Genomic DNA, 10,011 nt, shown 5'->3' with positions numbered 1-10,011 from the left:
AGGCCATCTTGTGGCTGCTCCAATTTGCCCAGCTCAGCCCCTCTTCACAGATTGTGCACTGGCGGGTATCCTTGACAGGAGGGCCCTTTCCCCAGCGCTTTATGGGACTGACTTCCTCCCTCCATTCACCTGATTCTGAGTAGGTGCCACATCTCTCTAAATGTCTTTCCTGACATCTGATCGAAAGACGTGTCCTCTGCCCATCACCCCCCCATCCCCTGCACACTGGTTAATTTTCATTCCTGACAGTGGTGCATACAGTCTATTTATCACCCCACCCCACCCCCAGAAAAAGAAGTATTAGGAGGACATTTTTCCACCTTCCCAGTGCTCAGTTTGTAGAAGGTTCTGATACAGTGTGGAGTGAATGAAGGAGTGAATGAAGGAGCATGGGAAGGAGAGCTGGGCACCTCATGCTATATTATTTTCACTATATTTCAAAATCTCTCTTCTTCCCAGTCTTCCAATGACCCCTTCCTTCCTGGCCAACCAAAGCAGACCTGAAATTCAAAGTCACCTCCTCAGAGACATCTTACCAAATAACAATTAAAAATAGCCACACAGTTTCTTGAGTACCTCCTGTTGCTGTAATGCTATCTTCATCAAGGATCACTCTCTGATTTTTCCTGTTCTTTGTTGTCTGTTTTTCCTGCTAGAATTACAAGCTCCAGGAGTGCAGAGGCCACACCCCTGCTATGTCCTAAGAATCTAGAACAGTGTCCACCACAGAAAGATGCTTGATACCTATTCACAAGATAATGCTGAATTAGTACAACAAACAGGAAGTCAGGCTTTAGAAGACACACAGATAACAAAGGACATTAAAAAGAGCTCCCCAAAGGGCTCCTGGGTGGCTCAGTCAGTTAAGCGTCCGACTTTGGCTCAGGTCATGATCTCACAGTTCAAATTATTGGTTTATCTGGAATTCATTTTAAAAAATTTATTTGAATAAATTTGATAGAAGAGATCAATTTAAAAATTAGCTGAGAAAGTAATACGATTGACATTGAAATAAAATAAAATAAATGACAGTTACGATCCTCAGGAGAATTCAAGAAGACACCTCACACAAAAGGAACAGAATGCTATGAAAGAAACCGCCAAGAATAGGAAAGAGGTTTTCGGAAATCACAAATGGATGCCAAAATGAAGCTTTCAGTACAGGAGATGGAAGATGAAGTCAAGAACATCTCTAAAATTTTCTGGGGCATCTGGGTGGCTCAGCTGGTTGAGTGTCTGACTTCGGCTCAGGTCCATGAGTTCAAGCCCCACATTGGGCTCTGTGCTGACAGCTCAGAGCCTGGAGCCTGCTTTGGATTTTGTGCCTCCTTCTCTCTTTGCCCTTCCCCTGCTCACACTCTCTCTCTCTCTCTTAAAAATGAATAAACATTAAAAAATTTTAAAAAACATGTCTACAATTTTCAGAAGAAGAAGAAAAATCAGAAAATGTGAGAGAAAAGATAAGCAACATCTATTGTAACTAAAAGGAGTTCCAGAAGAACAAACAAAACCAAACCTCAACGACAAAAAGCAGAGGAGGAAGATATTATCAAAGAGAATACAATAAATTTTCCAGCCCTAAACAGCTGGCCTACGCAGTGCCAAGCAGCATGAATGAAAAAAAGACCCTCACCCACATCTTGTGGTGATGAGATTTCGGAAGACCAAGCATTCGGAAGATTCTAAAAGCTGCCACAGAGGAGGGGGGAAGAAAACAAAAGTCATCCACAAAGCAAGGAGAATCAAACTGCATTAGAGGATGATAGAGAGGGCTCTTCCAAGTTCTGAAGGCAGACAATTTCCAGCTGGGACCCAGGGAGGGCAAAGTGAACCTGCTTCCAGGAATGCCCAGTCTCTTGTGTGCGCCTGCATAAGCCTGTGCTAGGAGTCTTCTGGATGATGTGCTTCATATAAGCAAGGGGCCAAAGACTTCTGAGTAGGAGTCAGAAATGGGGGGTGGAAGTAAAAAGAAGAGAACAGGTGTTCACCCCTTGGGCCCCACGGGGCAAGGATGACACTGAGTCCCTGGGCCAAATCGCAGTAATGGGAACATATCACTGAACACCACAAATGCAACCCAAAGGTGCGCCAACACTGATAGAATCAGTATGGGTGAAGCAGCTGGGAGACGTGGCACAGAAGTGAAGGAAATCATTTATCACGTCAGGCAGGCCACGGACACTGGCTCAGCCGATGGAGCAGATGTGCAGGCATATATTCCCTATGTAGAGAAATGGTAATGACCTAAGGAACTGGAATTAGAAACAGGAAATAGACACCCTTCTGGCAGTTGACACTGGCGCTTTGCCTTAATGTCTGTTCTGTGTCACTCGCTTCTTTACTCAGGGGTGTGTATTACTTCGATAATTTTTAATGTGCTTATTCTTTGATCTTGCAATTCTGCTGGGTCACAGGCAGTAATAACTCTTACAATAACAAGCAAAATGTAGAAATAATCTAAGGACACTTTAATGGAAGACTGATTACATCGATTTTATTCTAGTCATGCTATGCACGAGCACATGAAAAAGACTCCAAGACAACTCAAGGAAAAAACGTTGCACAACACATGTACAATTGAATATCATGCATGTAAAACCAGAAACACATACAAAAGAATGGAGTGTGTGTGTGCGCGCGTGCGCATGTGCATGTGCACAAGTGTGGGGGAGGCTGGGAAGGAAACACACTCAGTTAACAGTGATCACTTGGAAAAGATGGAAAAGGAACCAAAAAGTACAGTGGCTTTATCTGTATTGTATGAATGTTCTATGAGAAATGTGTGTAATTATACACAAAAACCTTTTTCTTAACTTTGGGGTGCTTCCTGCCCACTGTGGGGCAAGGGCTCTCTGCTTGCTTTTTGCTTTTGAACCCAGAGGTGCTGGTGATGTCTGCAGCAAGACATGGGCAACTGCCCACCGGAGACTTTCGATCTTGACCGCCAGGCTGAGGTGGAATTGCCTGAGGGCCCTGTCCTGGCCTTCCTCCGCAGGAAGCCACCTGAGGTCACCTGCCAGTGTTTAAGCGCTCATCTCAAGTCCAAAATAAGCTACTAAAAGGAACTTTCCAGTGTCAATTCTTGTCCTTTTGTTTTCAAATTCCAATCTCAAATTTACATCATCACATTGGTTCTTGTTTTTTTTTTTTAATTTATTCATTTTGTGAGAGAGAGAGAGTGAGCAGGGAAGAGGCAGAGAAAGAGGGAAAGAGAGAGAATCCCTCTTGTGCAGAACTTGACGTGGGGCTCAAACTCACACACTGTGAGATCAAGACCTGAGGTGAAATCAAGAGTTGGACACTTAACTGACTGAGCCACCCTGGCACCCTATCACATGGTTCTGTATCCAAAATAATGCACTACAATTTTTCAATACTTTTAAATATCTCTAAAAAAAATAAAAAATAAAAAAATAAATATCTCTAAGTCTCTGATAAATTCAAGATGGCAAAATTAAGTTATTTTTGTTCTTGGTTCTCTTGAAACCACCAGGTGGACGATTTTCAATCAACACCTAGGGACGTGTCCTGGCCACTGGATGTTGGATGGCGGTAGATGGGATAAAGACTGCTAAGCACAACCCCAGTAAGAATGAGCAAAATTAAGTATAATCCTAAGAAGTTATTTACAGTTGAAAATATAATTTCTAACAAGTGTATGATTTTTTTTACATAAATTCTTTTTTTAAGTATTTATTTATTTTGAGAGAGAACAGAGAAAGCGAGTGGGGGAGGGGCAAAGAGAAGGAGGGAGACCGAGAATCCCCAGCAGGCTCCGTGCTGTCAGCCCGGAGCCCGACATGGGGCTTGAACTCACAAACCATGAGATCATGACCTGAGCTGAAATCAAGAGTCAAATGCTTAACTGACTGAGCCACCCAGGCGTCCCTGCTAATGTATGATTTCTTCTATAACATCAGGGTTATGGGCTCAGGATGCTTGAGATGCGTGTTACTGCTTTTTTTTTTTTTTTTTCTTTTTTTTTCTTCTGTCTTCATGATAAATGCCAATATACAACAAGATGTTTAAGTGGAATCTGGACAAACTAAACACAAGGGAGGCCAGGATGGTAAAGGACTTCCAAAGAATATTGGAAGCCCCCTATTTTCATTTATCAGGGTTCCTGAAAATGTGTGTGAAATCCATACACTAAAGTTTGGACTTATATCTTATTGCAGACAGAGGGGTCTATTCCCAGAGAATTAAAGAATTTCATAAAAATCCCTAATTATGGCTGTTTCAAGGTCTGACTCATGTGGACCAGGAAACCAGACAGGTGGAAGAAAATCCTTGTTCCTCTGTACTGGGACCTGGCAATGTCTACACAGATACTTTCCTGCTCACAGGCCACTGATGGCTCCATAGGGGCCCAGGTGCAGGGCTGGGGAAAAAAAAAAAACCCTCTCTTGGCCACTGAATGCATGTCAGGTGGGTCTTGGCTGGTCCCCAGTGAGCACAAAGGCTTTCAGGTGGGACCGCCCTGCCCATCTCTCATAAAGGGAACCGAGTAAAGACCAATGTCGGGTAGGGGAAGATGGGCAGTGGGTAGGGGCCGAGGCCCTGGGTGACCTTCAGGCTCTTGCCACCTAGAATGGGTGCTCCCAAGAGCCGCCATGACAAGATGCAGGGAGTGGGTGGGAGGCAGTTCTTTCCTTGGGCCCAGGTGGCCAAGGCCTAATGTTGGTGCACAGACCAAGGAGCAAAATCCCAGTGATAACCAAGTGGAAGCCTTCTTGCTCTTGAAGGCTGCGGGATGGTTTACTCAGCCTAAAAAAGGAATCCGCAGGGAGTGAGGACAAGACATCTGCTTTTCATTATTTCAAGAAAGGGGTTAAGGAATTCTTATCAGCTAAGGTGGGTGGAGCTGGATGCAAGGAAGGCAGGACTGGTCCCACCACATAAACTTCCGAACAGAGTTGCCCATAGAATGGCTGGCATTATTTGAGCAGTAGTCAGTTTCCCATTGCTAGAGGTAAGCAAGTGCATTCTGGACAAATAATCAGAAGATGTAAGCCACAGACGGAGGTTAATGTTAAAACCCCCATCAAATCCAGAGCTTTCTGCAGTGGGGCAGGGCTTTGTGGGCATGAAGCACAGCTGTGTCAACTGCTACCCATGTGGATGGATGCCCACAGCCGTTTCTCCCACCCCCAGGGCCACGGGTTGGCCTCCCTTCCTTTCACCTCACTGAGTAAGGGATTCCTTACTGGATGCTGGCTGTGGTCCCTGGAAGGCCCAGTGCTGCCCCTGAGGCCAGGCTGAGGTTGGGACATCCCCCTGGACCTCGGTCTCCTTCCAAGCAAAGCCCTGTCCGCCCTCCTGGCTCCCATGGTATGCACACAGCCTGGCAGACGCCAGCAGGACACCGCCTCCAGGCACATGGGCTGGCAGTTCCACTCCGGAAGGCACACGTCAGTGTGGACCTGTCCCCTGTAGGATCTCTTCCAGCGGCCCGCCAAGAAAGCACACTACCACCGGAGTGGCACTTCCTATTTCAGCCTGTTTCCTTGTTCTATTTCTGGAAGGCAAGAAGAGAGCCCCTACTCGAGCAAACCCCTTGGCTCTTAGGAAGTTATTTTTAATACAGATTTGAAAAAGGCAAAAGAAAAAGAGAAGGACGCTAAAAGTGGCTATGTAAAAACCTGGGATTTGAAGAGCTTCTGGAATGTTCCTTCTCCTCCTTTGGTCCATGCTCGTTCAGTGGAGGACAGTGCTCTGAGAGGCAGGCAGCTGAAGTCAGGACTGCTCACAGAGCTGTGGGGTATGTGAGCCACCGCCAGTGACGTCTGCCCAAGCCCCCCTCACCCTCCACGATCCAGAAGAGGCTCACCAAGAGTTCTTGGCTTGAATTATCTAGAAGTTTGTTCACCTCTCAACTTTCCAGGGAGCCTCACCTCAGCTGGCAGGACAGGTTTTTCCACTCTGACTGGTGTCAGACTCGGAAGAATGCATAATGATGTGTTTGTTCACATAGATGGCCCCACAGCCCCAGCCCAGTATCTCACTGACCCTCAATCTATCCATACACACTCTACACTCCTCCACACTTTCTAAATGCTCCTCTTGAACCTCAGGCAAGCTGACTGCTGACAGAGCTAATAAGGTTGCAACAAGCCTTCCTGGGACACAGCTGTGCTGAGCAAACACAGGACAGGCACAGGCAGAACCCCCTGGGACCACTGGGCAACTGGTGAAGTACTTGCACCTTCCTGGGCTTTGGAAGGACTAGCCATTCTAAACAGGCACAAGATGAGGTATACAACCCATACAGGTAAGGGCATGAAAAACACACCTCGTACACATCTGTAAACACACACAAAATGTCTCAGCACCCCAAACTTGAAAGTAAAACGTGAGTTCTTTCCTGATTTTTGTTAATGTTTGGATCTTTTTCTAAACTATGTTTGGAGGCATCATAATAACTTTATCATTTCCAAAGTATGTTATTCTCCAACCATTTTTTTAAAGTTTATTTTGGAGAGAGAGAGAGAGAGGGAGAGAGCGTACGAGCAGGGGAGGGGCAGAGAGAGAGGGAGAGAGGGGGAGAGAGGGGGGAGAGAGAGAGAGAGAGAGAGAGAGAGAGAGAGAGAGAGAGAGAGAATCCCAAGCAGGCTCTGTACCATCAGCACGGAACCTGATGCCGGGCTCAAACTCACGAGCCGTGAGATCATGACCTGAGCTGAAATCAAGAATCGGATGCTTAAGTGATTGAGCTACCCAGGCACCCCTCTTCCAAGCATTTGTAAAAGAGAGAGCTTCTGGAGTGAAAGCAAGCTGCTCCTACATTGACTATAATCAGAGTCTCATTGGTTTGCTTCCTGGCAATTTTCCTTAGGTGGATTGGAGTGGGGGTGGGGAAGCAGGGCTCCCTGTGATCCCAGAAGGTCTGGGAGAAGGTGGGCAGGACACAGCCAGCCCATTTGCTGGGGGAACAACCCAGATGGCGGGTACAGCTTCAGGCTCATGGAGTCAAATATTCCATTTGTTCCAGAAAGAAATTAGGAGGAAAGAGGCCAGCTGACGTGGATTTGACCTTGAAAGTGAGCGCTGAGGTGTGCCAGTTAGATCCTAATCACAACACACTGGTATTTAAAAAGTCAACACTTTTAAAAATAAATTGCAGTGTTATTCTTCTGGTTGCAAACATAATACAAAAAACAAACAAACAAGAAGCAAACAGAAAAAGGAACACAAGTTCAGTGCAGAAAACATAAACCCTGCAGGTGAGCACAGAGCAGTGGCTGTAATGTCCATGTGACTGTGCTACCCTTTGAGTGTCACCTGCCCTCAGGCTGTGGTCTTGGTGTGTGTATTTGCATTTTGTGAAAATAAAATCCAACACGCGATATTTTTAAACTGGGCCTGCAGAGCTCTGGGGTCAAGGTGAAGACCCACAGGTGGGATTCACCAAGCCCACCCCTCACTACTGCCCATCAAAGCAACTCCACTGTTAGCTGTTACATAGGCTCCAGGTAGGAGTTCAGGGGAGGAAGGCACTCTGCTGGCTGCTTAAATAAATAAATAAATAAGAATATATACATAAGGTACATTTGATTTTCCAAAGGACTGAAGCCCGCCAACTCCCATCATCGCAGATGGAACGGCGGACAACAATTTTTCATGTCTGTCTGTATCCACAGCCTGGCCACGGCCTCCTCACAGATGGAGCTCTTGATTTGGGCTCTCCCCTGTGACTTGCTTTGGCCAAGGGCAACGGCGTGCCATTCTGAGCCAAGGCCTTAAGAGACCTGGCGTGCTTTTGCTTTCTCCACTTACATCTCTGCCATTGGTAGGGGAAGAGCGTCCCCTGGTCTCAGAAGAACAGGAGTCCCGTGAAGCAGAGCTTCAGACAGCTCCGTGCAATAGAGCCCCCCCAGCCACCTGCCGGTGTGGAGGCCAGAAATAAACTGTCATTGGTGCATCCCACTGAGATCCTGTGTCTGCCTGAATCAGGGTTCGGAGAAGTTGAGCCACTCAGTGGAGGTCACCCAGCACTACGAATTGAATGCAGTCCCGATTAACCCCACAGGCAGGCCCTTAAGCCCCCCACCCTTCCCCCAACCCTGACCTTACATTGTGTGAATCCCATTGTGTGTCTGCCCACTGCTTCCCTCTCAGTGAAAAGAAAAGGAACACAGTCATGGGGCGCGTGGGTGGCTTAAGTTGGTTGGTTAAGCGTCCAACTCTTGATCTTGGCTCAGGTCATAATCTCACAGTCTGTGAGATCGAGCCCCGCGTCAGGCTCTGCGCTGACAGTGTGGAGCCTGCTTAAGATTCTCTCTCTCCCTCTCTCTGCCTCTCGCCTGCTTGTGTGCACACTCTCTCTCTATCTCAAAATAAATAAATATGTAAACTTAAAAAAAAAAAGAAAACACCATCAGAAGCAACCTGTGGGGTTCAAACAAGACAGTCACAGAAGTCCTCGTCACTCTAGCGAACATGCAATTAGCAGGGCCTCTGGTAATAGATTTAACATCAGAGCCACAGGTAATAGATTTAACATTCCCAGTGCCTGTGGGATCCTGTGGAGGTCCCCATGGTGATGCTGTTCTGTGGAGGGGACAGGCAAGGAGTGGGGGGGTGTCCTCCTCTGCCCTCATTCTTCCACTGCTCTCACGGGGGTTCAATGGTGGCTATAGGAGGCCAGAAGGGGCCTGACGTCTGGCCACCAAGTAAGCAGCCCATTGCCAGCAGGAAGGGAGTGCTGAAAGTCCTCCCTGAGGGTCCCAAGGCGGGACTCCCACCCTCAGCTCCTCTGCAACCACCTGTGGTACCTTTCTACTTTGGGAGTGCGGGCATAAATTTGCACTTCTTCATGGAGTCCTTAGGAGAATTCAATTACTATTATAATTCCTTAACAGAGAAAATAATTGCCGTAATGCTGAGCCATAGGACAGAATTGTCTCATGCATTTCAGGCCACTTTCCTCTTATCTTCTTCAACTCTGTGGTTTATGTGTTTTGTCCTCACATAAACACCTCCCTTAGCATCAGGGATTCACAAGACATCACCTCCCCTGGGGGCCCCCTCCCTCCAACCCCCAGCACCTAGAGCAGTCCCCAGTGGGGGCTGCATGACTCCCATAAGCTCCTGTACCCTTGTGTGTGTCCTATGGTTCATTCAGAGCAGGGTGGTGGCAAATCCTGAGATTCCACTGGGGAAAGAGACCCCTGGAGCAGAAAAGACTTTTCTGAGCCTGCTTCTTCTAAGCTAGTGGGAAACCCTTCTATGGGAGAAGGGTAAAGTCCAGACAGACCTCAAAGGGAAGAAAAAATGGGGGCTGGGTAGTTTCAGTGCTTGGCCTCTCAGTGCACATGAACATTTTCTGGTTATCTGTCTTATCTCAGGCCTGGAGGCAGGGCTGGATCCATGTCTGTTCAGAGTCCACTGGCCCAGGTCCCCAGGATCCATAAGAATCAGTGGGGATCTGTGGACACTTCAGAAAGTATCATCTCAGCCTTGCACTTGGCGGGTAGACCAGAACATCAGCAGGACCTGGGAGCCTATTAGAAACACAGGCTCTGGGGGCCCCCAGACCTACCCAGTGGGCATCCACAGGTCACCAAGATCGCCCGGGGACTCAAGTATATACTACAATTTGGGAAGTGCTGCTCTACGGACCCAACCCATTTAGACCAATTGATTCTCAGTCCCAGCTGCACATTAGAATCATGGAGAGGGGGTGGAACACTTTTTTTAAATGCTTATGCCTAGGGGCTTCCTGGCCAATGGTAGTTTAGACATCCCAGTGTTTCTGAGGGCGAGGGTAGAGAGCCACTCATTTAGGTCATCAACTCTTGACCAGGAAGGGGACTAGGCAGATCCCCTCTAGGGTTTTTTCAGATGCCACAGTCACCCACCCAGTAAACCCCAATGTCCCTTGCAAAGAGGAGAGATAGGTAGAATAATGGAGCTGGAAAGTAGAGGTGCTACCCAAACAGCGGGTATCATGTTCTGCCACAGGTCACCTTTCTAACAAGCAGCCAAAAAGAGAGAAAAAAAAAAGACATA

The 10,011-nt window shown here is 47.2% G+C and overlaps 1 protein-coding gene across 3 annotated transcripts in view; it reads right to left on the bottom strand.

Annotated features, from left to right (window-relative positions):
• LRRK1 (leucine rich repeat kinase 1) overlaps nt 1-10,011 on the bottom strand; it is a 148,918-nt gene that overhangs the window by 130,666 nt on the left and 8,241 nt on the right. The window lies entirely within an intron of this gene.

This window comes from Panthera leo, chromosome B3 (assembly GCF_018350215.1).
Source record: "Panthera leo isolate Ple1 chromosome B3, P.leo_Ple1_pat1.1, whole genome shotgun sequence".
Lineage (NCBI taxonomy): Eukaryota > Metazoa > Chordata > Mammalia > Carnivora > Felidae > Panthera > Panthera leo.
This window is presented reverse-complemented; position numbering and strand designations above follow the sequence as displayed.